The 26601-nt window shown below is 42.7% G+C and overlaps 1 protein-coding gene across 2 annotated transcripts in view; it reads left to right on the plus strand.

Moving 5' to 3' along the window:
* KCNJ16 (potassium inwardly rectifying channel subfamily J member 16) overlaps positions 1–26601 on the plus strand; it is a 34062-nt gene that overhangs the window by 839 nt on the left and 6622 nt on the right. The window contains exon 1 of one of the 2 annotated variants that reach the window (XM_063453448.1): positions 23310–23476. The exons of the other annotated variant lie outside the window; for it this stretch is intronic. The gene's annotated coding sequence lies outside the window, so the exon portion shown is untranslated. Of the gene's footprint in view, positions 1–23309; positions 23477–26601 lie in introns of those variants that run through there. 2 annotated transcript variants of the gene reach the window in all.

A 26601-nucleotide genomic window follows, 5' to 3' on the forward strand; every position in this document is an offset into this window, starting at 1 on the left:
TCACTATCACAAGTATTGATATTTTTTTAGCTATAATTCCCATGACTCTCAGTCAGCCAATAGGTCATAAACCACCTCCCAAAAAGTTATCTACCCGTTTTGTGGGGATGGTTTTATCCCGACATTTCTCAAATCACTTGTGCTTTTCTTTATAATTTACCCTTCTCTATCAAGTGGCTGTTTGCATTTTGTAATTGTATTAATTCGTTTTTAACAATATTGATAAATTGCCAACAAATCCTCCTGGTTGTACAATAGGTGGACTGGCCAGTCAGTGGTGATACTAGTTAGGTTGGGCGTCCAGGTGCAGAAGGTCAAAGGAACTAACACTCTAAGGGTATCATTTCATTCGGTTTACACTCCAAACTAAATGCCATGTTTTGTTGTATATCAGTAATTAGTGTATGTTTTATATGTTGTTCTATGTTTTGGATTTTAAAAAATCTGTTAACGTAAGGGAAGAATATAATTCGGTATAAGGAAGATTTGGTCTATTCTGTGAACATCAAGCTAATAAAATACAACGTTATGTAGAAAGCACCTTCAGCTTCTCCTTCACCTGCAGCAATTCATGAAAAAAATTCACATAAAAAAAGCCCACCCTCCTCGCTGAGCTATCTTGGCAAGGTGATGGTTAATAATACATGCAATGTTTGCCCTCATTCTGCCATCGTTGGGATTGGTTGATCATTCATAGTTTCTCCCTTAACCCATTGCAAAAAATAGTAATGTAATGGCGCCGGGCAATATTTCTGCTTACACAGAGCATTGGTTTCACTTAGGATCCTTTTATTTTATTGCAACCTGCGGTGGGACTTTCAGAATCAATGATCGTGGTTATTAAAGCACTATAACCACTACAGACTTGGCCAAGGAGTGCCTTTGTGCCATCCCACAGTAGTTAGTTAAAGGACCACTCTAGGCACCCAGACCACTTCAGCTTAATGAAGTGGTCTGGGTGCCAGGTCCTTCTAGGGTTAACCCATTTTTTCAGAAACATAGCAGTTTCAGAGAAACTGCTATGTTTGTGAATGGGTTAAGCCTTCCCCCTAATTCTCTAGTGGCTGTCTCATTGACAGCCGCTAGAGGCGCTTGCGTGCTTCTCACTGTGATTTTCACAGTGAGAGCACGCCAGCGTCCATAGGAAAGCATTATGAATGCTTTCCTATGTGACCGGCTGAATGCGCGCGCAGCTCTTGCCGCGCGTGCGCATTCAGCCGACGGGGAGGAGAAGAGGAGGATCGGAGGAGGAGAGCAGGAGGAGATCTCTCCGCCCAGCGCTGGAAAAAGGTAAGTTTTTACCCCTTTCCCCTTTCCAGAGCCGGGCGGGAGGGGGTCCCTGAGGGTGGGGGCACCCTCAGGGCACTCTAGTGCCAGGAAAACGAGTATGCTTTCCTGGCACTAGAGTGGTCCTTTAACTGGATGGCTGCCACTTCCTTAAACTAAACTGAAATTCTGGTCTTTCCTCCCTCAAGTGTTGTTACTCCTGTGTCTGTCTCCCTCCAAGTCCATCAGCTCCACCACGCAGGCTCGCTGCCTAGGTGTTCTCTTTGACTCCGACCTCTCCTTCAAGCCTCATGTTCAATCTATCACCAAATCCTTTCATTTCCATCTCAAAAACATTGCGCGTATCCGCCCCTATTTAACGCCAGATGCGTCTAAGGTGTTGGTCCACTCCACTGTCCTTTCTCGCCTTGACTACTGTAATCCGCTTCTCAGTGGACTTACGTGCTCCCAACTTGTGCCGTTACAGTCCATAATGAATGCGGCGGCGAGGCTCATCTTCCTGTCCGCCCGCACTTCCCATGCCTCACCCTTCTGTCACTCCCTATATTGGCTTCCTATAAAATATAGAGCTCAATTTAAAATTCTGGTTCTTGCTTTCAAATCTCTACATAATGCTGCTCCCACCTATCTATCCTCCCTTATTCACAAGTATGTCCAGTCTAGGCCCTTACGCTCTGCTGAAGACTTACGTCTATCTTCTGTCCGTACTCCCACCTCTGATGCTCGCCTTCAAGATTTCTCGAGGGCTGCACCGTTCCTGTGGAACTCGCTTCCCTCCTCCGTTAGATGCTCACCCAATCTCCACTCCTTCAAAAAATCGTTAAAAACCCACTTCTTCATAAAAGCGTATCAATTAAACTGTTAATAGCTCCTGACTGATTCCTCTTCTGCAACTGTCACTAGTCTAATCCTAATCCTATAACTTTTTTGTGTCATTTTACCACACTCCCTCTAGCATGTAAGCTCATTGAGCAGGGCCCTCAACCCCTCTGTTCCTGTGTGTCCAACTTGTCTGGTTACAACTACATGTCTGTTTGTCCACCCATTGTAAAGCGATGTGGAATTTGATGGTGCTATATAGATATCATAATAACAATAATATTAGCATAGTATAACTTACCCGGGTTTCCACGCCAACCCCGGTCTTCTCCTGCTGGTTGTCTCCGTAGAATAAAACTCGGCCAATGCAGGACCTTTCGGCCAGTGAACGGCAATGAGCGCAGTGCTGCACAGTCCTGGACCCCTCGGCTGAGAAATCAAACTGCACTAAAACAGATTGACTACTTACTGTGGGACTGATAGGCAGCACATGGTGTACACTCAGTCCAGCCCGGTACACCAGGCTGGTGATAAATGGTAACAGAGACACAGAAAACAGGGACAATGTTTCAGCAGTTGTTTTTAGTTTAGTTTAATAGTCCCCATCCGAGCGATTATTGCTGATCTAGTCGGACCAACTGAGTTTGGCTTTAGTAAATATGAGAATTGCCAGTACGGTCAGAATGCAAGCATTTTCGCCATGCTTAGTGAATAACCGTGAGAGTGCTTAGTGACGTTATAGCAGATTGCGTGTTAATAAAATATAAGATGACTGCTCTGGTTTAAGCAATAAAGATGGTCGTCACGTTAATTCCTTCCTGTTTGTCAGTGCTGATTTTCACTTGGAGACAATAATGACCAGGAACAATTGCATTTTGATAATTTTTCACCATATATTGCTTTGAGGAAACATCCAGAAATCTTTGCATTTCCAGGACACATAGATAAACAGCCTGGGCGAGATCGCCGCTTTGGGCGAGACTTTCTCATGATATTAGAGTAAAGATCTGGAGGTAAATATACATTTCGAGCTGGTTGTATAGCAACACATGGGGTAAATATATCTCCATGTACGCAGCAGTATACTGAATATACACAGCAAGCCTCACGCTCCCCCCGCTGGACCATCGGGATCTCAGGACCTCTTCTACACCATCATGGACTCAGGAACCCAGCTAGACCCCCAAACGGTGTTAACCCCTGCTGGACCACAAGGGAGTATAATCCCCCCATTGGATCACATGAATCATAGTCGCAGTTGGTCAAAGAGAGCCAAGCAAGAGGAGACTGCACAGAGCACGAACTACAAACATTATCTACAACTACCACACAAACATCACATACAGCCAGCACACATCACATACAGCCAGCACACATCACACACAGCCAGCACACAGACATCACATATAGCCAGCACACATCACACACAGCCAGCACACAGACATCACATATAGCCAGCACACGTCACACACAGCCAGCTCACACACATTATCTACAGCCAGCACACAAACGTCACATACAGCCAGCACACATCACACACAGCCAGCACACACACATTATCTACAGCCACCACACAAACATCACATACAGCCAGCACACATCACACACAGCCAGCACACAGACAGCACATATAGCCAGCACACATCACACACAGCCAGCACACAGACATCACATATAGCCAGCACACATCACACACAGCCAGCTCACACACATTATCCACAGCCAGCACACAAACGTCACATACAGTCAGCACACATCACACACAGCCAGCACACACACATTATCTACAGCCACCACACAAACATCACATACAGCCAGCACACATCACACACAGCCAGCACACAGACATCACATATAGCCAGCACACATCACACACAGCCCGCACACAAACATTATCTACAGCCAGCACACAGACATCACATATAGCCAGCACACATCACAAACAGCCAGCACACACACATTATCTACAGACACCACACAGACACCACATATAGCTAGCACACATCACACACAGCCAGCACACACACATTATCTACAGCCAGCACACAGACATCACATACAGCCAGCACACATCACACACAGCCAGCACACAGACATCACATATAGCCAGCACACATCACACACAGCCAGCACACACACATTATCTACAGCCACCACACAGACACCACATATAGCTAGCACACATCACACACAGCCAGCACACACACATTATCTACAGCCAGCACACAGACACCACATATAGCCAGCACACATCACAAACAGCCACCACACAAACATCACATACAGCCAGCACACATCACACACTGCCAGCACACAAACGTCACATATAGCCAGCACACATCATACACAGCCAGCACATACATCACATGTAGCTAGCACACATCACACACAGCCAGCACACACACATTATCTACAGCCACCACACAAACATCACATGCAGCCAGCACACATCACACACAGCCAGCACACAAACGTCACATATAGCCAGCACACATCATACACAGCCAGCACATACATCACATGTAGCAGTTAGCTGAACTCGACACTGTATCATTTATCACCACCTGTCTCTATCGTTGACCTTAGATGTCTAAAAAGCAGGAATCCCCTCAGGTGTTTCTCTATGGAAGACTTTACCTGGCGTTACAGAACGTACTTTCACGTTATGCATTCATCTTAAATTATTTGCTTGACTTCAACGACTGACTTTCCAGAAAGGAATTACTAGTAAAAAACAGTATCTGTCCACACAGTGCAGACATCAATCAGCAGCTTACAGTCAGTAGTAGAGATACGTTCGGAGGAAAGAAAATTGTTTTGATGTTTTGTTTCATTGATTTTGAATTTCATTTAGTCTAAAATTCTAAAATTATTGATTCAGACAAATCGAATTTCATGCAAAAATGTCATTCATTTCTAAAATTGCAACGCTCCCTTTCAGCACTAACCTCTCATGCCGGCTTTCCTCCTTAAATCCCTATATCGCTCCTTTTCCAACGGGGAATACAGAATGTAGGCTACAAAGGGTCAAAGACCCGACCATTCTCTTCCAAAGACAGAAATCCATTCGCAAACTTTATTTTCCTCCAATCTTTTAAAGCAAAAATTCCCGTTAATTGTGAAATATTTTTGCCGCACAATGAATGCCGGAGATCAGTGCGCAGGTGCTAAATCTTTATACTTTATATTCCGCTCTGCTATACTTTACCACTGGCAGCCCTTGTTTTTTTTATTTATTTTTCAGTTTTTTACTCTTATTATCGCTGATGTTTTTACTCTTATTATCGCTGATGTTTTTTACTCTTATTATCGCTGATGTTTTTTACTCTTATTATCGCTGATGTTTTTTACTCTTATTATCGCTGATGGTTTTTACTCTTATTATCGCTGATGTTTTTTACTCTTATTATCGCTGATGTTTTTTACTCTTATTATCGCTGATGTTTTTTACTCTTATTATCGCTGATGTGGAATAACTGGTTTGTGTGTCTGGGTTTCGGGGTGAGCCTGACGTGTCTGCCTCGGAGCATTCACTCTCTGGGACAGTGTGAACACAATGACAGAGTCCTCACCTGCTGCTATTCTAACCCCTCGATCAATCTTTGGTTTTGGCCTCAAGGATTTTATTTACAGTTATGAGTTTAATATTAATAACTTTGTTTATTTATTTTTTTACTTTTTAATATAGCAGTTACCTAGCAAGTGCTATCCAGCTGCCGCATAATTAACCCTCACAATGCATTGGTTTTTAACTATTTGTCATGTTCGGTTGGAGAAATTTTATAGATATTCTTAGGTCTTGCCCTTACCTGATCCTGCAAACTAGACATCAGCTAATCTGATTGTCTTACATAATGAAAAGAACCTCGTCCATGACATGTGGGTCAAATGGTGTTCTAACATCTGAGGGTCAAACATTTCTGCAACACTTCAGGGTTAAATCATCTGCCAACACCTAATGGACAAATGGACCTTCAACACCTGAGAGTGAAACAGACATCTAATACCTAGGAGTCAAACGGTCCACCAACACCTGAGAGTCAAACGGTCTGCCAACACCTGAGAGTCAAACGGTCCGCCAACACCTGAGAGTTAAACGGTCCGCCAACACCTGAGAGTCAAACGGTCCGCCAACACCTGAGAGTCAAACGGTCCGCCAACACCTGAGAGCCAAACGGTCCGCCAACACCTGAGAGTCAAACGGTCCGCCAACACTTGAGAGTCAAACGACCCGCCAACACCTGAGAGTCAAACGGTCTGCCAAAAAGTGAGATAGAAACTCTCCACCAACATCTGAGAGTTAAACGGTCCGCCAACACCTGAAAGTCAAACGGTCCGCCAACACCTGAGAGTCAAACAGACCTCCAACACCTGAGAGTCAAATGGTCTGCCAACAACTGAGAGTCAAACAGACCTCCAACACCTGAGAGTCAAATGGTCCGCCAACAACTGAGAGTCAAACGGTTCTGCTACACCAAGTCTTTCTCAGGTGAACCTCTGATTTTTATTGCATGATATAGATTAAACTTTTTGCATAATGATACATCTAGAGGACTTTTTGAGACACTTTTTGTGCTTGGTTGATGTACCCTTATGATGGGGGTTTATACGTACAAAGTGATACACAATGATCTTGCCTCTGGTTTCCTGCATACAACACAGACATAATGTTTCACTGATTTTTTTATACCAGGACTGCCAATAATCTGATATGTGGACATGCCAGTTATGTTCAAACGAGCATGTTGGTAAAACCCTGTCTATTGTCTGTCCATGGTGTTGTGCTTCTGTCTTTATATCATCAAACACCACCTATTAGCTGTGACTTTACCTCTTTGAAGGACTATTTCCTTCCCAGACAGTCATCGTGTACCAGATGTATACCCCGAATTATTTAAGAAGTTTCTAGGTTTTTACAAATTTCCATCTGCACAGATTAAATAAGCCTTTTTTTCTTTTGCCTGCTCATATCAACTCTTGGCCATCCTGCATTTATATTTAGCAGAAATACGTTCCGTTATGGAGCTGTATTATGTATAACATGATCTTTATGTACCTCCCTGACATTAATCTGATCCCCCTGTCTAGTTCTTGCCAACTGATGAAATCACCTCGTTCAGACGTTGTAGCCAATTCATGGAAAACACAGGAAAAGAACAAGCAGATAATTCCACTGAGCGCAGGCGATCTTTTTATGTAGGTGTCTTTTGATATTTCCATATGGCTGGAACCCTTCCAAGCCGGATAATGTGGGTGTAGCCTGATAATATTTAGGTTATAACAATATCGCTACCGTACACAAGAGGGTACAGATATTTAAGTCGTGCCTTGATTTTTATATCTGGATTTGTGCTTTGTGTCAATATGTTACAGAAGTCCTGTAATCCACAGCGATAAGATTCCATGCTGTTTGAACCAAGCTTTTGAAATGAAATGGAAAATGCATTTTGCCAACGCTGGCGCAGACGCAGTTCCCTGTTTTCAGTAGGAGATAGAATTATCTTTGATGGGAAAATCTCTTGCCAAAATACACAGAGCTATTATACACAACTGCTAATTAGGAGGATTATTTCCAAGTCACAATTCAAGGAGCCCTTATTGTCACCTGATTGTTACAATCCCAGAAAGACATGACTAAGCAGATCTTGGCGCAGTGTGCTAAGAGACGCGTGAAACGATAGAGTGTATGTTAAGGGGAGTCCACGCGATCCTAAACAAAGGATCATCACCCCCTGTTCTTCCAGTGCAAATACATTGAGACATACATTGCTGTATTGTAGAAAAATATATATTCGTTTTCTTTATATGTGTGTGACTTCTACAGTCATATCTAATTAGCATTGCAAGGTCTAATGTCAATTCACTACATGTCCACCAAATAATAATGATAAATATTGGTAGGTCGTAATTATAGGACTTTAGCCATAGTTATATTCCATGTAGTATAATCGATACCAAAATTTACCAAATCGCTAATCCAAATCTGCATTTAGACAATTGTCTAAATATCTGTATTCCTGACTTGGCTTGCGCTACTTGAACCTAAAGTTAGCATTTTGCTAATCAGGATCTAAACATAATAGAACCCTCTTAATGTATCCCCCAAATTAGCCCTGAAATTACTTTAGAAAACAAATCCTCAATTCTCATGTTGTAAGTATTTTTTTATTTCAAATTAAATGTTAGTAAATCGAGCATATGAACAGAGCAAGATCACCCATTACGCAGCCTAGTTGGTGGTCGAGGTCCTAGTGGGCCCACGTCAGTGCTGGGGCATGATGCTTCATCTCTAATGGTGAGAGGGCTCTCCCAGAGCCAGCAGATAGATCAGAAGATCTTCCTGCTGGGCCCTGAGCCCCCATCACTTCATTGACCTCCAATTTAAAGCTCCCTCTGTGGACCTTAGTCACCCAAAGATGACACTCCTCTTGCCAAAAAGTAAACAGGATGGGGAAAACTAAAAACTTAAGAACTTTTACCACAAGCAACACATAATCAGCACACACAGACACACTAATTCTCCCCAATCGAGCTCTCGGCCTCCTCCACATATAGCAGTCAGACAATATACACCAGAGGCCAGTGCTGTACTAGGGGGTGTCAAGCAAGATTGCTCGCAGACCATTTGTTGGTGAATCTGACAAAGGCAATACATTACAGGCAAAATCTGTAATTTAATAGATTTTCCACCATCATGCCGGAAATGTGGGTACTGGAAGGGAAAATCAGAACCGTGTGACTCAGTCATTAATTAGGACTTCTTCCCGGGAATCTGGCCACTTGGAAAGTATGACTGGAGTTTATCTAATAAGGGATGAGGAAGATGATGTGAGATCTGCTGCTAGCGCTGGTCAGTTTAAAATGAATTCTAATAAGACTTACACTTAAAGTCTAATAATTATCATAATTATAATAGGAATCCCCTTGAAGCATTCTTTGTGTTGAGCTATTTCAATTGCTTTTGTTTGATTTGTTAATTGCAAACAGCTGGAAGTCTGTACATTTTGATAATAAACCTGGACTCAAAGCGGGTTGAATATTTTTGATTACCCGTGTAAATGAAGTAATTCCCTGTTAACCTATGACCACCCAGAGAATGATAAGGGTGGGAGGGCAGTACGGACCCTACACATTCTTTGTCAGAGTTCCCATTCTCGGGAAGGACATGATTGCTGTTTGCTACGTGATATCTATTGCTTTCCAAACCAGTGGAACCAGTGTTAGCCAGCTGGATGCAGCCATTATGTTTTCTCAGGGCAATACAAACACAATGTAGCCGTGTCCTAATCTGCCCTGAAGATCTTGTTTGGGGTCAATAAAAAGCATGTAACAAGTTGGTGTGAGAACGTGTCCTGTTAATATTGAGTGCACAGGTCTTTGCAGCGTTTCCTTAGGGAAGAGATTTGAATTGTCCAACATTCAGAGTTAATTGAAGGTAAATATCCTGCAAAAACAAGGAAGTATCGGGCTACAAAAAATGTTATTGGTGTTATTCAGCAATTGTGAATCTGTCAGGGACAGGTCAGAATCAGCAGAGTTGGAGAAATACCTAAACTGCAGTTTTTAAAATCACGTTATTTTATATAAGGCCTAACGAGAATTGACAAGGGAATTGCACATTTTATTCCCAAATAGTCGGGCTTCAAATATAGCTTAGTTGCAGAATGCTTCTGTGATGGACTGCCGAGCACCCCGACCAGGTACCTCCGTCAATCGCTGCTTCCTAGTACTTGCGAGCACCATAAGCACCTTAACCACCTTAAACCCCACAACCCGCCGCAGCTTTGTTGGGGTCCCGCTGTCCTCCACACACACTGTTCCCAAGACCAGGATCCAGCTTCCAGTGGGTAGACCTCTCCTAGTCCAGAGAGCGAAGCAGGCTGCTCTTACAGGAGCTAGTGATTATAATCAGGGCCGGACTGGCCCACCGGGATACCGGGAAATTCCCCGGTGGGCCGGTGCTCCTGGGGCCGGCAGTGCAGCACATTACTCATTTTTTCCTCCTCTGACATCTTTGTTTGGGGCTGGAGCCTGGGGCAGAAAGTTTGCTGGATGGCTTCCAGAGGCCGGTAAGAAAAAAAGGTGACAGCTGGTTTGCAGCAGAGAGCAGTGAGAGCACGGAAAGTCTCTCTCACTCTCTCACAAAAGCAGCTTCCCTCCAGCTCTGCATGGACAGTCTGCAGATCCAGCCCCCGCACTAGAGCTCAGCCCCCAGCCTCTCCCTGGTGACCTTCCACACAGGAAGTGAAGGAGCTTCATTGAAAATACTCACACTGCACTCAAAGTCCAGGTACAGTGAAGGTACAGGTACTTATATAGCCACTAAGCAGCCCAGGATTGATAGAGAGAGAGAGTGAGAGTGTGAGTGTGTATAGAGCTTAAAGTGATCCAGTATGTGTCAGTGAGTTTGTAGTGTGTGTATGTATAGAACTTGTAGTGATCTAGTGTGTGTCAGTGAGTTTGGTGTGTGTGTGTGTGTGTATGTATAGAACTTGTAGTGATCTAGTGTGTGTCAGTGAGTTTGGTGTGTGTGTGTGTGTGTATGTATAGAACTTGTAGTGATCTAGTGTGTGTCAGTGAGTTTGGTGTGTGTGTGTGTGTGTGTGTGTGTATGTATAGAACTTGTAGTGATCTAGTGTGTGTCAGTGAGTTTGGTGTGTGTGTGTGTGTGTGTGTGTATAGAACTTGTAGTGATCTAGTGTGTGTCAGTGAGTTTGGTGTGTGTGTGTGTGTGTGTGTGTATATGTATAGAGCTTGTAGTGAGCTTCTGTGTGTGAATTAATCCCTATGGAAAACACTGGCAGATGTATTCATTAAACTGAAAATTGACAGGAATTTACCACAGACTTTAAATTTAAAGGGACACTTGTGAGTTTCAGACAATGCACTGCTTAAATCAGGGCTGCCTAAAATTTAAATCCCCAGATGTTGAAGAACTACAACTTCCATGATGTATTTCATGCCTTTAGAATGAAAAGGCATCATGGGAGTTGTAGTTCTACAATGTCTGGGGTGCTACCTATTGGGCAGCCCTGGTTTAAATAACTAAACTTTGTGGAGTATATAAACTAAGCACCAGTTTATAATAAACCGTAAACTGACATTCTAAATTGATGAAACAATTCAAATACCACAACTACTACAGCATGCTACCATGCAGATTGAGGACAGCACTGATACTCTCAGCTTATGACTCCAGTCCTAGTTTGTGCTAAGCAGTGAAATATGGCTTCTCCTGCTGTAGAATACCAGATTTAACAGTTGCGGGATGAGCGCCCAGTAAAACCTAGATAAATTTCAATCCATGCTAAAAAAGTTTGACACCTTAGTGTCAGGGTTCTCCTGGCACCATAACCACTACAGAGGTGTGTAGTGGTTAAAAAGCATTTGTTTATGATATTAGATGATGTAGACAAATTATCCAATTTAGCAATAGTCCCAGCGGGCTGTAGTGGTTAGGATGCTTGGAGTGTTCTTTTAAGACACTAATAGATGTAGAAAAACCTAAAAAGTTAATAATTATTTTCTAATCACCTGTTGGACGCATGTTACCTTTGATATAAATATTAAGGGGCTTATTAAATAAAAAGTGACTTGTGCTGATGAATTGTCTTTCAATATTTAGGACAAATATCCAAGTTGTAAAAAAAATAAATCTTTTTTTAGTAGAATTGGAATTTTTTCCCCAACTTTGCTATTGTGGTCTTAAAGGTGGTTCTCAAATCACCAATAAACACCTTAGTGAATAGTCCCTTTTTAATATTAGAATAAAAGGTTCAGATGTAGTTCAAGATTTTCTGGGATAGTTATCGTCCTTAAATTTATTGTCAAATTTTTTTTGTCTGTAGTGAGGTTGTGTGTCAGAGAGCTTGTAGTGAGCTTATGTGTGTGTGTGTGTGAGTGTCAGTGAGTCTGTAGTGAGTTTGTGTGTGAGCCTGTGTGTGCTTTAGTGAGCATGTCTGTAGTGAGCTTGTGTGTGTCAGTAAGTTGGTAGTGAGCTCCTGTGTGTCAGTAAGCATGTCTGTAGTGAGCTTGTGTTTCAGTAAGTTTATAGTTAGCTTATGTGTGTGTCAGTGAGCTTGTAGTGAGCATGTCTGTACAGTGCTTGAGTGTGTGTCACTGAGCTTATAGTGAACTTGTTTGTATCAGTGAGCTTGTCTGTATTATGCTTTTGTGTGTTTAGAGAGCTTGTCTATAGTGAGCTTGTGTGTGTCAGTGAGCATGTAGGGAGTTTGTAGTGAGCTTTTGTGTGTCAGTGAGTTTTTAGTGAGCTTATATGTGTGTGAGCCTGTGTGTGTGTCAGTGGCGTTGTAGTGAGCATGTCTGTAGTGAGCTTGTGTGTTTCAGTGCATTTGTAGTGAGCTTATGTGTGTGTCAGTGAGGTTGTAGTGAGCTTATGTGTGTGTGCCGTGCTTGAGTGTGTGTCAGTGAGATTATAGGGACATTGAGCATGTCTGTAGCGTGCTTGTCTGTAGTGAGCTTGTATGTGTGTCATTGAGCTTGTCTTTAGTGAGCTTGTGTGTATCAGTGATCTTGACTTGAGTTAGCTAGTGTGTGTCAGCGAGCTTGTCTGTAGTGAGGTTGTGTGTATCAGTAAGCTTGTCTGTAGTGAGCTTGTGTATGAGTAAGAGAACTTGTGTGTGTTGTTGAGCTTGTCTGTTGTGAGATTGTGTGTGTCAGCCTGGAGGGTGGGTATTACAGCACTGTAATACCCATGGATCATGCAGAGTGAGGGGCTGCGGGTAATAAACAATAAAACAGCCCTAAAGCACATCGAGATAAAAAACACAAACACTCTGTGGCCCGATGAATTATAAGGCTGGAATAATTTTTTTCCAGGGCTGCTTTCTGTTCCCAGTCCGGCCCTGATTATAATCCAAGGGAGTATAATGATTATAGCAATCTCCAGAGTGAATATAGCTCTCCAATCCCCCAAACATGAGCCTAGACTTCATGAAGGGTAAAACGAATCTGTTTAATGGCAGCCACAACTGGCCTTATATACAGGTCCCCATGCAAGAGTAGACTACTGTAAAAACATATACACTATTACATTGGCTCTCAGGTCCAGGACACTCCCATACAAAATAGGTCAATCCCTCCCCTGTGCCTGAGAGATAATGGAGTCAAGCACTGTATTAAACTCATTTATCTCAAGGCACAAAACACTCATTTATACAAAACCCCCAAAATGCCTTAAAACACACAAAATCCCCACAAACGTTACACCCCCTGATAGCCCTGATCTGGGTGACCAACATATCCAAAAATCACCCAGATCAGTTCAGGAGTTCAGGAATTTCTGAAAGTCATAATTTGACCTACCGCACGCATGGTCCCATGACCAAAACAGCTCCAGAGAATCAGGGCTTACGGTCGGTCTAGTTCGGTAGTTTAAAAATGAACATTTCCACCGAACAGTGTCTTCCTAAGTGCTATAAAACCGAACGCAGGCGATGCTGCAAGTGTTCGGGAGTTTCTGGGTCTGTTTTCAGTTCCATGAGATTCATGCCCAAACACCGCTGCCCGCATTCATACGAACAAGATGGGCGTCACCTCGTTAACCAGGGAGAGGACAAACAGAAGAGTTACACCCAGGAAAATGAGAAAATGGTGGCACTGGGACATAGATATGGTGAGTAAATATCAGTATTTTATATTGAATATATTATGTATCTCTGTGATATATGATGAATTCAGTGTATTTTGGGACGATTTACCATAAGATTTTTATTCATTACAGGTTCATTTTAATGGGGTTGTATAAGCACCAAAACAACTTTAGCTTAATGACGTTGATGTGGGGTACACATCAATCTCCTGCAATCTCGCTCACACTGCCTTCATGAGGAAAAGGTTGTATTTTACAGCACAGTGTGTTTACCTTTATTTCCTGCTCTGTAAATTGAACTTTAGTCTCACACAGGAGGCTGCTGTAGGCTCTAGCAATTAACAGAGCAGAAGATAAGATATTTGACATAAAACAGACTGTGAAGTGTGAAAGAAGAAAACTTCCACGCGGTAATTTTGCATCATAACCGAAAAAAATGAATTCTAAAACTGTTTGCTGTGCACAAGTCTAGCAGACTCTTTGAATCACTAATTCACAATTTGAGATTTGGTTATTTTTTAAAGGCACCCATTTCTGTTTATTTTAGGACTACCCTTGCAATTTTCAGATCGACCTGAAATATTTCATAACAAATCGAAATGTTGAATCAAACTGAAATTTCTTTATGAAATTCTTTAGAATTGAAACATTTCCACCATGCACACGTTTAGTAGGGAGGCTGCGTGAGTCTGAGCCCAGGTAGGTGTGCCTAGGGCTGCATAAACAAAGTGATTTAACTATTAAATTGCAGAGGCACTGCAGAGGCAGTCATTCAAATAAAGTTGCCTATAGCGTCCTTTTAATGGGGTTGTCACTAAACCAAGAATTGTTGGGGATGCACTTAAATATTGCGCCTTTTAGAGTAATATAGCCATACTGCAATTTATATCCAAGTCAGCTATTCTGAGCTAAAAATGTATTCCAAAAATACAGGGTTTAGCGGGTTATCCTGTAAGTGAAGCAGAGACAAGTCCCGAATGCACCCATCACTTTAGACGTCTATGCTGCCAATCCTTTAAAACTGATTGTAAAGCAGATTTTTATATATATATTATAATTGCCAAACGATAAGCTTGATTTCCAAAATTTAACTTGGGTTTAATAGCTGCAAACTACTTTGGAACAAAAGCAATCGGTTTAATTTCCTGTTGAAATATCAATTTTATTGTTTGTGGTGTAATTTAATCCGTGTCGAGGGACAGAAGATTAGAATTCCATCCAAATGCTGTCATACTGACTTCCTTGTTATGTAATTAGAGGGAAGACTCACTACTATCCTGATTAAAGGCAGTGGGCGCCTACTCGTCCCGTAGCTGAATTAACCAAACGCATGCACACTTACATAGAATGGCCATCAACACACGTGTTTTTTTAGAAGCCACGAATATCAGATTTGAGGTCAGAATTTCCAGTGTCGTCTCTTCACCACCACACGTCTGAGCCCGGGCAGTTGTTCTCTATTAATATTAGAATTTATTGGTTTATTTGACCATTGAAATGATTGTCTGTGTTGTCATGTAAACAGGTTTATTAAATGATACTATGATACTATGACACGCATTGCATAACAGGGAGTCAGACTCTGGATCGTATTTTATTAGGAATAACAATTAGTAAACAGTATAACGTTGGATTCTGTATCACTGTAGGATGACCCTTAGAAGGATATCACGGAGTAAATTAACTGCCGAATAAATTAACGGAACATTCCAAACACCATCACCACTGCAGCTCGCACTTATCGTGCCAGGTGTGTCTGACGCCCCATGTTCACACCATTTTAGAACACTTTGAGTTCTTTCCTGGTTCTTTTACAACGTTCGTAGTTCTTTCCTGATCCTCTTGGTGCCATTTCCTGCTTCAGCCCGATGATGGGGAACTGGAGCTTGAGCTTCGATTGGCTCTCCTTGGTTTATTCCTGCAGCGTCAACTGATCACTCAAAGGCCAATGAGCTAAGCTCTGCACCTCCGGTCTCAGCTCAGACAAAGATCTCTGACGGATCTCTGACGGATCTCTGACTTGGTGGAGTTGGGGAGTGGCGACGAGCGGACCCCAGATAAGGAGTCAAATTATTTTAAAATGGTTCTAATACAGAAGAGTCAGGCTCCCCTGGCACCATAACCACCACAGCAAGCAGTAGTGGTTATTGTGTGTAAAGTCTTTATCTTTTTTTGGCTGAAATATCTGTGCCAATCTTGGTTTCTATGGAAATCAATTTTTATCCATTGTTTTTCTGAATTTATTCATAATGTACCGTAATGTATGGAAATTCATGCAAATGTAAAATAAAGAGCCCAATGGTAATAATTGTCGAGTTTGAAGGTCTATATGATCTTGTGACTCCTAAAATGATGAAAAAACACTCATTTTTTGGTGTAGCCATACCTTGCTGATGTTCCTAGAGAGCTGCCGTTATGGGGGCACAGAGGTTGCGGTCCCAGTCCAAGAGGCCTTCTAGACAGCTGGCTGAGAGACCAGAAATAGGGTATCTCAGCTCTATATTATAGATCTACAGTGCATAATTATTATTGGTATTTATATAGCGTCAGCTTAGTCTGCAACGCGTTACATTAAAAGGGGAGTTAGCAATAAATGAGACAATAACCAATTGTTACAGGAACAATAGATAGATGAGGACCCTGTTCAAACGAGCTTCCAGTGTCGAGATCACTGAAACACACGGGGTGCACATTGTACCTCATGGTGAGTTATGATTGAGTACCCACGAAGAATGGAAAGCAGTGTGTTTGGGTTTTTTGCCTCATTATACACTGGACCACGGAGATATAGCATTAAATAAATATATTAGTGGACAGGATTTACTTGCAGAGTCCAGTTAAATTCATTCAACTTTGAGCGGTCCACCCCAGTGATAACAATGTGATCGCCCGCTTTTTAAGAACAGCAACCTCCACAATCCTCAGGCAGCCAGTGTGCAATCAGTTGAACCCTTTCGGGGATCATGGGACTTTTAGTACCTTTAAATTATGTCTATCTTTCTGGACTATATTTTATTTTAGATTTTACGTTAAGTACGTTTTTACGTTAAGTACGTTAAGTTCTGGAATATTAAATCTTTGGTATTTTTATTTTTTCATCTACAGGGTCAGAAAATGCTTATTTATATCTAATGTAATGGCTGTGCCTTCAATTGTTGGCATTGTGCGTTTATTTTCCCAAGCTGAAGCATTCCGTAAGCATTGTAATACCCCCTAACCCATCCCTTATTACCTGTAAGCTGTGCATTTTAAGCATCAAAGTCCCTAAACTTCAGCTTAACTGTAATTCAGTTTAGATATTAACCAGTTATATTGTTATTAGTTAGAAACTGTTGTGTCCCTGCCGAACTCCGCCTTGTGCTTTTATGCGTCTGTCAATTCTTTTTTCTCTTCCTACTTCAAGGACAGAGTGAAAGAAGAACATTTTGGGATCCTACATATAATATATTTGAATTTACTTTAAAACTTAATATGCAAAGGGCCTCTCATTCCCCCTGCCGCACAATATTTGTTAAATGGAAGACGCGGTTGACTATCGCAGTCCCATATTGTGTCCACCGCACCAGCCTAAATTAAATAATGACACTCTGATTTTTAAATAATAAATGTTTAGAACATGGCTTAGCACTGGTGAGGGATTTAGGAGAGGGTTAAAGATTAGCTATTGAAAAAGCAGTGATATTGCAGAGCCCCCCCCCATCCCCTCATGTTGCACTCTGCGGTATGAGAAGGTCCACATGCAACGGACATAAACCTGCGAGGTAGTAAGTCCAAGGGACACTATAGTCACCTAAACAACTTTAGCTTAATGAAGCAGTTTTGGTGTATAGAACATGCCCGTGCAGCCTCACTGCTCAATCCTCTGCCATTTAGGAGTTAAATCCCTTTGTTTATGAACCCTAGTCACACCTCCCTGCATGTGACTTGTACAGCCTTCCATAAACACTTCCTGTAAAGAGAGCCCTATTTAGGCTTTCTTTATTGCAAGTTCTGTTTAATTAAGATTTTCTTATCCCCTGCTATGTTAATAGCTTGCTAGACCCTGCAAGAGCCTCCTGTATGTGATTAAAGTTCAATTTAGAGATTGAGATACAATTATTTAAGGTAAATTACATCTGTTTGAAAGTGAAACCAGTTTTTTTTTCCATGCAGGCTCTGTCAATCATAGCCAGGGGAGGTGTGGCTAGGGCTGCATAAACAGAAACAACGTGATTTAACTCCTAAATGACAGTGAATTGAGCAGTGAAATTGCAGGGGAATGATCTATACACTAAAACTGCTTTATTTAGCTAAAGTCATTTAGGTGACTATAGTGTCCCTTTAACCCAACGCAGACCTTTCCGGATTCCATTGCAATGCTGTGCTGTGACCGAGAGGAGTATGATTTAATATTTCAACGCACTCTTACTCAAACACAACAAAGGCGCGAGCAGCTCTACCCCCCCTTTCCAGCTAGATTATCAGCAAAGACATCCTCCTTTTTCTGCAAATGGACAGCTTCTTGTGTAGCTCTAATTGCGCTCCACAGGTTCTAATTTTACTGTTTCTATTTATGTTTCATGACTCGTGGAACAGTGCATTTCTCAACAGAGTTTAAAGGCGAGACAGCACAAACCTTTTCATCCAAAACTAAATCGCTAAACGTCTTTTCTACCCTACAAAGCAAGAACCGACATTATTTTGTGCGCCGAGGAGTATTCCTACGTACCAGTTCATTTAATAAGTCATCGCCAGTAAAGGACCATTGTAAACAGAATTGCTTTGAATTAGATTGTTCTAGATCAAACAACGTTTCTAATCAATTAATAACAAATCCTGTGCATTTTTCATTTCCCTGGAAAGCCCACGTTGTTGTGTTTATAGGTGGTTCCCTCCTGGCTTGTGACTTATTGCACCTTGTATTGGCATGTGACCAGGCAGTGCACGATAATGGCTAGCTCAGAATGGGCCGGGACACATGGGAGTGGCTGAGAGAGTTTGTTCTTTTAATTAGACTGGTATGGGTGACGCAATATGTGAAAGCAATGGGTGAGATCTCATTAAAGAAAATTTAACAAAACATCTTCCCCGTGTGCTGTACGTAGCTCAGTTCAGGTTTAACAAGTTATACGTACTCCGAATTCTAGGCTGGAGAGAATCCAGTGTGATAATGTGTGTCACCTCAGATTATCAACCTTGCAGGGGAACCAGAGACATTATCACTGCGGCGACGTAGATTCATGTTTCCAAACGGCCAAACAGCTTTAACGCATTACCCTGTCCCATTCGCTAACTAGAAATCAGGAATTAAACAAAGCCTTGCTGAGAGATTTCTGAATAATACAAACATGTAATAATGGATAAACCTTATCTTCATAATGTATAAACATACGGAGAGCTGTATTAATGTTCCTGGCACAGAGATACACCCTTACAGGTAGATATACGGAATCAAAAAGGAGGAACGCCTGTCACATGGAGTCAATCCTCACCTGAAAATCAGCCGGACTAACGTACTGCTAGAAGATGCAGAACAAATATACAGCAGGACCGGCACTTCTGAGAAATATAAACGAGTGCAGGTTTCCGAGCTTCCTTTCCACAAACGCAAAGGATACATTAATATTAACAGAGCCGCAACACTGAAAATATTAATGAAGGAGTATTATTCCACCCGAGCGGACCTGGCAACGTTTCCACCAAATCACAAGTTCTTTATCAAGTCACATACAAAAGACCTTTGGATTTCTGGTTGATAATATAGCGGGGTTTCAAAGTGAGTGCTATTTATTGACGTTGTCTGGAGTTCCACGCACTGCGCAGCTGAGCAGCGTTTTTGCAGCCGTTACCCCATCCGTCATGGCAGATATAACACTTACACAGATGAATTAATAGATCTATGTATTAATGCACAGGATTGGTAGGTAACTGTCCATCTCCCAGTACCCTGGGTGCATTATCTCTCGTACTCCGGCTGCTTTGACATGTGACCAGCCTTGTGGAATGATCGCTTTATGACAAGCGACACTAGAAGCGAGGTTGATTAATTCCTATTGTTTTGCTTTTGCCCCTCTTCAAACCTAGTATGTGTTAAATATAACAGCACTGTACATAGTGGCTCACACAAAATAAAATCCAGCTCTTGGGAAAAATCAGTTTAATGAGACAATGAGTCCAGCTAACACACTCTATGATGTGCCCCCCCCCCCCCCCCGATGGGCGCAGCATTAAGTGGTCGTCCCTGACTCTGACGCTCTGCTAACACAATCATTTCCTTTCAATCTATTTTTTTTACTTCTATTTAGAAACTTCTCCAGGATACTTAGTGACATCTTCAGTTTAATGTCCCTGTTGTTATAAAACTCTGGCAAGTTGTCCATCTGTTTTCTGTTTTCTCCTGAGCTTCCTGCACCAAGAGCCATCACGTCACAAACGTCCGCTGCTTGTAGGAAGCCCGAGGTCGTGAACTATTGTCTTTCCACGTCACTTGTTTGTGTTTGGTTAGAATCATGGAGTTTGGGCGCCCTTGGAAGTGGAAACCAATATGTTTAAATATCTCTTTCTTCCAAAATGTAAACTACGAGGGTTCAAACAGAAATGTACATTCTGCTCATAACTCGGCATCTTCTTTTTCTTAAATTTTAGAAGAGAGTTTTGAGAAAAAAAAATTACTTTTTTTTCTAACAAAACTGGAAATTGAGGAAAACTCACTAGAAAATTGCACGTTTTAGGTGACAATGGACAAACTAGGTAATTGTTTTACATTTCCTTGGTCAATTGCTCTTAGGAAAACCACCCCAGACCTGCCATGTTTGCTTTGACCTGCCGGTCACTGCTTTGAGCTGTTGGATAGTGTATGAAAAGTGCTTCTACCGTCCTCCTAGCTGCTATGTAACTATAGCTGGGCATATCCAAAAATGGGAGAATGTGATGTCATCTGATGACAGCAGTGAAGATGGGTTATGATGTCACTGGATGCTGCTATGACTCGGAACGTGCAATGCGTGTATCACATAATCTGCCATTTAAGTGGACATTTACTCACATCAATGCACATGTATTGTAAATAAAATACATATAGTCGGAGACCGAAATCTAGATTTTCTTCTTTTATAAGCTTGTTCAGTATTGGGAGTGCAATGTTGGTGTGATTTTTGCAGAATTAGGCAATTTGTTTGAGCCATCATCCTATCATAACTTATTTTTCCCCAATTTTATTGGAATTTAAAATAATATAAAGTCCCACGCCCATGTATCACCTGCAGACGCGTTTATTGCAGACACAACATGGATCATATGACGGCCTATGGAAAAAACTGACAGTTGGCACGCAAATAGAGAGCAAAGAACAAAGAGGATCTAAACTCATCTGTGAGCATGGACTTTGGAAACATCTGGACATTTATAGTAAGGAATTAAAACATTCCACGACTCTGGGCGAAAAATGCAATCTGACAAGGAACCTTCAGGCTGTTTGGCGTTCTTTCTGTGGAGTGCAGTGAATCTCCCGGATGCGTTCCACCTGTCAGGCAATCACAGGAAGTCTGATGGGCTACAGCTACTAGTCTTGGAAGGAGCAGGAACTGGTTGAGTCTTGTTGGACATTAGAACGATATTTTGGGTTTGGCTGTCATAGGGCTGCTGACAGGAAGAAGTAAAGCTTGTTTATAATAGAATGTGTGCTTTATAAATGGATAAGTGGATGAATGGGAAAGCAATTGGTTGGTTTTGGTTTTACTCAATGATACGACCGTTATATGAAGGTGACGGGTATCCACTAAATGTAGCTCTGAATAGAATCTTTGTATGTGGTAATGAAACCTACACTCACTATGTGACAACAACCTCCACGGTGTAACTATATCTGGCTGAGTGGCTGCATCACTTAGTACTTAGCAGTGCTTGCTCACAAAATATGAATTATTGTAAACCAAAAATGATCCCAGAAATGACCAGTGTTGTGCATACCATGACTAGTTTAGTCTTCTGTATGGTTGATATCTGTTGTGTGAGTGAGAACTGGTCTTATATATTGGACGACTAGTCTTTAGGATGAGAGCCAAGTATTGTGTATGGGGGCCCATTATTGTGTATGGGGGCCCAGTATTGTGTATGAGAGTCAAGCATCATGTATGAGAGCCCAGGATTGTGTATGAGAGCCCAGTATTGTGTATGGGGGCCCATTATTGTGTATGGGGGCCCAGTATTGTGTATGAGAGTCAAGCATCATGTATGAGAGCCCAGGATTGTGTATGAGAGCCCAGTACTGTGTATGGGGGCCCAGTATTGTGCATGAAGGTCCAGTATTGTGTATGAGAGCCCAGTATTGTGTATGGGGGACCAGTATTGTGTATGAGAGTCAAGCATCATGTATGAGAGCCCAGTACTGTGTATTAGAGCCCAGGATTGTGTATGAGAGCCTCAGTCTAGTATTGTGTATGGGGGCCCAATATTGTGTATGAAGGTACAGTATAGTGTATGAGGGCCTAGTATTGTTTATGATGGCCTAGTATGTGTATGACGGCCCACTATTGTGTATGAGGGCCCAGCATTGTGTATGAGAGCCCAGTATCGTGTATGAGAGCCCAGTATTGTGTATGAGAGTCAAGCATTGTGTATTAGAGCCCAGTATAGTTTTTTTATGACACTGTACAGGTGTATGTATATCTATTTGTTCAGTATATGCACTGTACAGGTATATATACTCTTTTGCTCAGTATATGCATTGTACAGATGTTAATATATACCTATTTGTACAGGTGTATATATACCTTTTTGCTCAGTATATGCACTATACAGGTGTATGTATACCTATTTGCTCAGTATAGGCACTGTACAGGTGTATATATACCTATTCTCTCAGTATATGCACTGTACAGGTGTATGTATACCTATTTTTCAGTATAAGCACTGTACAGATGTATATATACCTATTGGTTCAGTATAGGCACTGTACAGGTGTATATATACCTATTCTCTCAGTATATGCACTGTACAGGTGTATGTATACCTATTTGCTCAGTATATGCACTGTACAGGTGTATGTATACCTATTTGCTCAGTATATGCACTGTACAGGTGGATGTATACCTATTTGCTCAGTATTTGCACTGTACAGGTGTATGTATACCTATTTGCTCAGTATATGCACTGTACAGGTGTATATATACCTATTTGCTCAGTATATGCACTGTACAGGTGTATGTATACCTATTTGCTCAGTATATGCACTGTACAGGTGGATGTATACCTATTTGCTCAGTATTTGCACTGTACAGGTGTATGTATACCTATTTGCTCAGTATATGCACTGTACAGGTGTATATATACCTTTTTGCTCAGTATATGCACTGTACAGGTGTATGTATACCTATTTGCTCAGTATATGCACTGTACAGGTGTATGTATACCTATTTGCTCAGTATATGCACTGTACAGGTGTATATTTACCTATTTGATGATATTAAACCTGTTTCTGACTACCTGGGAACGCAGCCAAGTGTATAAAATCTTTAGATAAAGCTGCTGCCTGGTTCATTGTATTCAGAGGGAATTGTTTTATTTAGAGCAATGATTTGCACACTGACCGCAGTGACACTTTACTGCAGACGTAGCATTTACTCTCCTTACCTGAGCCACACCTGACACTAATTCCCAGCTTGTTTATTGTGACATTATTACAGAACTGAGACAGCTGAGCACACTATCAGACAGCCACAGCCGGCGAGGGGAACAGAGATACACTTTAACCTGAATTTTATCTAAACAAATCTTCCTCAGGTGAGACACACTCACAGCGTCTGTGCTGTTCGTTTCTGTGTTTTTGTGTTGAGTTCTGAAAAGGAAATAAGCCTCAGGGAATATAAACATTTATAGATTGTCCTTTCTAGTCAGTGCCTCAGAGGAGAGTCCCTGTTAGTCCTTTTTATTACGTACGGTATAAATAGTTATTGAGCTAAACTCCCAGAATACTCTACAGCTGACGGTACATCCCAAGGTGCCTTATCTACCTGTCCACAACACCTGATACTCGGCTGTTGGGACGAGGGGGTGCGATCACAGTATTGCTGTATAAACAGCTATTGTGCTGCAAAATTCAAACACGGAGCAGTTGCCATGGAGATCCCTCTGATTGCTCCACTTTTATAGCGCTGTCGTAGAGGTGAATTCCTCTATAGTTCATGTTTTGATACGGCAATCGATCAATAAGTGTGTGGCGGTCAATAATCGCAGAATTGGAAGCATGGGCGTAGGAACCTGGGGGGATGGGGAGGACGCATGCCCCCCAGCAAATCATGCGGGGGGGGACAGGTTATGGTGAAATCCCCCCCAGCTCTGCTGGCCCCACTCATGCTGCAGCCGCTCGAACGCTCTGCAGAGAGCCTCAGGTGGCTGCAGCTTTGCCCAGGCTGGTGCGTTCATGATGGCGCACCGCCCGGGCGCAGCATGAGGAGAGGGGCTGACAGGAGGGAAGCGCTCAGCGCTCCCTCCTGTCACTCCCTCACTGTAGCGTGGCCGAGCCCTGTATGGTCCGCGAGTACAGGGAGAATCTGTCTCCTGTACCCGGCCGGACTAACAGGAAGTGCCACTGAGTGTGCACTTCCTTTTAGTCCGGCCGGGTACAGGAAACAAAATCTCCCTGTACCCGCGGATCATACAGAGCTCGGCCACGCTACAATAGAGGTAGGGGAGGGGGGAGGAAGAGAATGAAAAGGGAGGGAGGGGGAGAAAAAAGAGTGACAAGGGAGGGAAGGGGAGAAAAAAGAGAGTGACAAGGGAGGGAAGGGGAGAAAAAATAGAGTTACAAGGGAGGGAGGGGGATAAAAAAGAGTGACAAGGGAGGGAGGGGGAGAAAAAAGAGCGTGACAAGGGAGGGAAGGGGAGAAAAAAGAGAGTGACAAGGGAGGGAGGGAGGGAGGGAGAGAGAGAAAAAAGAGTGACAAGGGAGGGAGAGAGGGGGAGAAAAAAGAGTGACAAGGGAGGGAGGGAGGGATGGAGGGGGAGAAAGAGAGTGACAAGGGAGGGAGGGAGGGGGAGAAAGAGAGTAACAAGGGAAGGAGGGGAGAAAGAGAGTGACAAGGGGGGACGGAGGGGGAGAAAGAGAGTGACAAGGGAGGGAAGGAGGGGGAGAAAGAAAGTGACAAGGGAGGGAAGGAGGGGGAGAAAGAAAGTGACAAGGGAGGGAGGGGGAGAAAGAGTGACAAGGGAGGGAGGGGGAGAAAGAGAGTGACAAGGGAGGGAGGGGGAGAAAGTAGGGCAAAGGGAGGGAGGGGGAGAAAGAGTGACAAGGGAGGAGGGGGAGAAAGAGAGTGACAAGAGAGGGAGAGAGATTGACATCCATCACACACACACAAACACACACATACACAATCACACAATCATGCAACCCTTACACAGACAGAAACACACAATGCATTCCTTACAAACACTCAATGCACCCCGTACACACACACACACACACACACACAATCACACAATCATGCAACCCTTACACACACAGAAACACACAATGCATTCCTTACACACACTCAATGCACCCCTTACAGACGCACACACTGCATCCTGTACATACACAGAAACACACCTTGCAGCCCTTACACATACAAACACAGATTCACACAATGCATTCCTTACACACATATCAGGACATCCCCTACACACTCCACCCCCTGTGAACAAACTCATTGGTGGAACATGAAGGTGGACCCTGGGACCCAGACCTTGAGCTGTGTAAAGGGCCCCCAAAAAATGGAGCTGCTTCCCGTTCTCCCAGAACATTGATTTTTGTGACCACAGTTACAAACAGCCTCCAGAGAGCCTGTTATACACCAGACCAGTGGAGTCAGACTGCAGCTAGAGCCCATCACCATCCTCATCTGGTTGTAAGTAGGCAATCTAGCATATTATTCGTGGCACTAATCTCTAATTTACCTCACATTAAAGAAACACTATAGTCCCCAGAAGCACTGCAGCTTAATGTAGTGGTTCTGGTGTCTATAGCCTGTCCCTGCAGGCCTTTTAATGTAAACACGGCGGCACTCCAGCACTGGCGTTAGTTAACATGGCAGAAAAATAATTGGAAAGGGTTAGGGGGGCTACTAATAAGGATAGGGGGAGAGGGGTAGGTAGAAAAATAATTGGAAGGGTTTAGGGGGGCTACTAATATGGATGGGAGGAGGGGGGAGGTAGAAAAATTATTGGATGGGGTTAGGGGAGTACTAATATGCATGGAAGGGGTTAGGGGGTACTAATATGCATGGAAGGGGTTAGGGGGTACTAATATGCATGGAAGGGGTTAGGGGAGTACTAATATGCATGGAAGGGGTTAGGGGGTACTAATATGCATGGAAGGGGTTAGGGGGTACTAATATGCATGGAAGGGGTTAGGGGAGTACTAATATGCATGGAAGGGGTTAGGGGGTACTAATATGCATGGAAGGGGTAGGGGGTTAATATGCGTGGAAGGGGTAGGTGGGGTTCTTTTGTGCATGGAAGGGGTAGGGGTGGTTCTAATATTCATGGGAAGGGTAGGGGTGGTTCTAATCAGGAGGATCCGGCGCTGTATCCGGGTAAGTAAAACCCCTTCCCTGTAGTGACCCTTTAATGTTATTATTTAATCATTTATATAGCGACTGCAAATTCCGTAGCGCTGTACAATGGGATAAACAACTCCGGAATAAGAATATACCCGGCGAGTAAAAATGCTATCCCCCCCAGATTTTTGGGGGTTCCTACGCCCATGAAAATGCTATCCCCCCCAGATTTTTGGGGGGTTCCTACGCCCATGATTGGAAGCAGTCGTCTTCCTGTTATCCCTTTCCTGCAGGACATCGAGATTTAGTAATGGATGCCCTTAATAAAAACTCCTTCAATTTACATGTTTCAAACAATAATCACATCAATAA

Source organism: Pelobates fuscus, chromosome 5 (genome assembly GCF_036172605.1).
Source record: "Pelobates fuscus isolate aPelFus1 chromosome 5, aPelFus1.pri, whole genome shotgun sequence".
Classification (NCBI taxonomy): Eukaryota; Metazoa; Chordata; class Amphibia; order Anura; family Pelobatidae; genus Pelobates; species Pelobates fuscus.